The 4,379-nt window shown below is 37.5% G+C and overlaps 1 pseudogene; it reads left to right on the top strand.

Moving 5' to 3' along the window:
• The first annotated feature begins 286 nt into the window (after window positions 1-286).
• On the top strand, window positions 287-956 carry LOC114620564 (annotated as a pseudogene).
• Window positions 957-4,379: the final 3,423 nt, after the last annotated feature.

Genomic DNA, 4,379 nt, shown 5'->3' with positions numbered 1-4,379 from the left:
AGGAAGAGGAGGAGGAGGAAGAGAAGGAGAAGCCGATGATGTCTGGATTATATAGGGAAGAACGTCTGGGGGAAGGGCAGCCTAGCCTCTGGGCTAGAAAGTTCAGGATTGGGGGCAGGGTATGTCAGGTAGGTACTGAGGAATGCTGGGAGAACCTGAAGGCCAGGTCTGCTTTGATGTGCAAAATATGCACTTCATTTCCTTGACCCCCCCCCCAAATCAAACAATAAACAAATGTAAAAATAAATAAAACTTGAGGTGATTCTGGAAGAAAAAGGAGAGTGAAATGAACTGGGGGAAGCAAAAGAAAACAAGAAAATATGTGACTATAAAGTGAATGCTTAGCCACAAGAGATGAGAGACTTAGAGTAAAGGATGAAAGCTGCCGGCTTAAAGCTTAAAATGGAAGAACAGAAAGATCCCAGTGTTTTGAAGGGAAGAGAAGTCTCCTAACACCCTTCCTGATAATTTTTCTAGTATAGCACTCAACTGGGTCCACCTTGCCACATCCTTGTTGACACCAACTTTTTCAGTGTTCTTAGCAAATCTAAATTGGATTTGGATTTGGGACCGACAATGTTGGTTGTGTATATGCCAAGGTAGGCTGTGTATATGCCAAGTACATTCCTTGTATTGTGCAATGGCAGAAATTGAGAAAAGGGGAAGAAATATTGAATGGCACTAAGGATAGCTAAGGAGCTATGATTTGACTGGTTGCCATGGACACACAAAAGAACTTAGGCTGATGACTGCTTGGTGCAGAAAGTAAATCAGCCTAAATGCTATACTGTGGCCATGGTTGACCAGTACCTTAAAAGAAAAATCCAGAAGATCCCTAGAGTCCTATCATGTATATTTCTAACCATATTAATAATATCAAATGGATATTGGATGAAATGGATATTGGTTCTAATTCTTATAAGATAAAATTCCTAACTTCTTCTTTTTTTCTTTAACCAACTTTCTATGTTGCAGGTTAATTTAACTTTAACACACACACACACACACACACACACACACACACATATATATATATATATACACACACAAATATATCTTTAGTAAAGAAAAGGAGTTAACAAAGGTATTAAAAACAAACAAACAAATAAATAAATAACAACTACCACCAACACTAACTACAAAACAGCAAAAGAGAAAACATAAAGATGTGGCAGATTTTTGTGTAGTTTTGATCCTCTCTGAGTACTGGGTCTTTTTTTTTTTTCCTTAAGGAAGGAAAAAAAATCCTAATTTTAAAAACTGGTCTGAAAATAATAAAGTCCTATTGTGAGAAAATCGATTGTAAAGGACCCCACAGTACAGCTGCCCATAGAAGCAGACATTTGTGCTCTACATTGCTGGATGCCACAGGGGTTTCCTATGAACATAGCCTTTCCAGTTTACCCAAAGCTACCCTGCCATACCTATTTTAGAGACAAAGACAAAGAACAAGTTTTGATCTTTAAACTAATTCTCTAGGTCTTTTTCTTCTTTGACAAGATGATAACCAGATTCCATCTCGTACATTATGGGCAAATCAATAAACAAACATCCATTCTAAGTTGGTCCAGATGTTCTAAAATGGCTCCTCTTTAAAATTAGTTTTGCACTTCCTTATAGGCATGTGTGAAACAGTCAGGAGCATCCGAAGCCTGGTGACTTGACAGTCTCACTGTAGACATTCTACAGAGGTGGCCATGAACCTGCTCAACTACCCTGAGAAATGCTGCTTTTGAGTCAAATTTGCTTCTCTTCAGACAAGATGAATTTTATGTCTATGAGTACACTGTAGCTGTCTTCATACACACCAGAAGAAGGAATTAGATTCCATTATAGATGGTTGTGAGCCACCATGTGTTTGCTGGGAGTTGAACTCAGGACCTCTGGAAGAACAGTCAGTGCTCTAAACCACTGAGCTATCTCTCCAGCCCTAGATTAATTTTAAAAAGAAAATAGATTCTTACTCTTTAGTCATAGTAAACCCAAACTGTCAATGCCTTTTTCATCTTGCTTTGAAACACAAAGCCACACCGTGTGAAAGGTGGGTTGCTTTGGACCAGTGTAAACACCCAGCCATCAAAGAGCTTCCAGGGTTATTAGAAATGTGAGTGCAGTCATGGAGTTCTGAGATGTGTACATATCCATCCAGGCAGAGGGAAATAGTGTAATTAATTTGAAGCTGTTATGATGTTTCAATTGATTTGGATCAGAAAAAGGAGAACAATTAAGAAGAATCAGAAAACAATATCCCTTTTAGTATTCTAAAGGGAAGAGAAAAATTAAATAGGAGTTTAATTGAAAATTCTGATCTATGCGAGGGGAAAGGAAAGCTATGCAAAAAGGATTCTTGACTTATTCTGGATGCACTAGTATTGGGCTAGCGTCTGCTGCAACACAAGTCTGCATTGCAGTGCTGACAAAATGTCCTATAGGACAGCAAGTTCAGGTTAGAAGTTAAAGTACTGAAGCAGGCTTAGGAACTCATTGATTCCAATCCTTTGGGAACTGTTCTATCAGAGTGTTAGTCCTGAAAATTACTTTTCACTACAAACTATGAGATGTCATTATTTTAGTACATTTATGATCTTCCGTGGCTATATGACCTTCTGAATGTAACCTTTAGCTATGAAGTTGAAGCCCATGCGCCTGTGTTCACACCTCACACCCTCTAACCCTGTTGTTACATGTAACATGCTTATTTAACAGAGAAGACTCACTAATATGATTCTAAGCCAATTACAGAGGGTAAAAATATTTAAGTTAATATTTTAAACTTTACAAAACAACTTTGAAGATAAATCACTAAGAGTTACGTGACCATAAAATAACATCTTTCTATACAGCATCAGTTACGTGCTAATTATGTATTAATTATCTGCTATAATTCTAATATATTTCTTGCTTACTTCTTCAGTTTTCACTAGAACAAGCCAGGGTTTCCTGTGTCCACTGTACACATAATTTTCTCGTGAGCATAGTGGTTCCATATACTCTATCTTGGAGCCTACAAACATAATTGGACTTGAACTTGCAGTCCATGTGTTGGTTTCTGATTATCATCCCAGCATTGCAGGTTGGGATAGGAGTACTGGAGGCTTTTGCAATCTTAAGGACATCCTGAGCTACAGAATTAGATCCTGCCTGAAAGCAAACAAAACAAACCAGAATTTAGCTTCAAAAAGGAGTAAATACAAGCAAAAGTTTTTTGTTGTTGTTGTTGTTGTTTTTTGTTTTTTTTTTCTGGCAATGACAGGATCTACTGTTTAACAGTGTGATTTAAAAATATTAAAATACCTATAAGGGACAGTAGAATTTTTAAAATTCTTTAAAAGAGAATGAAATTAGTATTCAATCTGTTTTTCAAAATTGTGTGATTTCTTTTCACCTGTAGAGTATAGTTATATGGCCTAAAACCCCCTCATGAATCAGCTGACAAGACTGAGTTCTTTGCAAACATCTATGAACATTAAAGTTAATAGGAAATAAATAGATAAAAATACCATTTTATGGAGACAACCTGGCTTCTCGCTGGAGATGGACTACAGTCAAGAATACAAAACTTACTTTTTTTTTCTTTTTCAGTGTTTTGTCTTCCTTGAATCCAAGGTACTAGTTATCTTGGAAGAGATCATTTCAGCCAGGACAGACAATATGAAGAACTACTTGAGTTCACTGTATTGGATTAGGCAGTAAGAACTGGTTCATGGTAATGTAATAAGTAAATTATAGAATATGAAAATCCTTATCTATGTCATTACCACTGTTGTCTTGTTTAGTAATACAAGCCCAGGCCTATTCATCCATGAATCTGCTGTTAGCTGGTACTATATCTTTCCTCCACTCTTTTTCAACCTTTCTCCCTTTGATGCCTGAAGGTTAACATCGAAAACCAGTTGTTAGTGCAGTGTAGGAGAGTTTTTCTTGCATTTTTTTCGTAGCCAACCCTTCACTGTTGAAACAGCATGGAACAAACATTTGTCATTCACACAGCAAGATTGGTTGGAAATCTTGGAAATCACAAACTGTGTTTGTGTTCTTGTTCCAATCAGTCAACCTCTTTGTCCTTCTGGATCAGGGTGGTATTGTTCTTCCCTTCACTCCTACAAGGTAAGGGGAGAAGGAGGAGGAAGGACAGGTGGACGAGAAAAGAGGAGGGAGGAAGAGAGGCAGAGGGAGATGCTTTTTGTGGTTTTATGAGTTACTTTTTGTTACTGTGATAAAACTGTATGATCAAGGCAACAGAGAAGAAGAGTTTATTTGGGCTTTTAGTTACAGAGGGACAAGAGTCCATCAAAACTGGAAACATAGTAGCAAACAGCAGATCTGGCAGCAGGAGCAAGAAGTTGACAGCTTATGTCTTTAACCGCAAGCACAATATA

Source organism: Grammomys surdaster, unplaced genomic scaffold (assembly GCF_004785775.1).
Source record: "Grammomys surdaster isolate TR1022 unplaced genomic scaffold, NIH_TR_1.0 169, whole genome shotgun sequence".
Lineage (NCBI taxonomy): Eukaryota > Metazoa > Chordata > Mammalia > Rodentia > Muridae > Grammomys > Grammomys surdaster.
The sequence above is the reverse complement of the archived record's forward strand: the minus strand, read 5'-3'. Positions and strand labels throughout refer to the sequence as shown.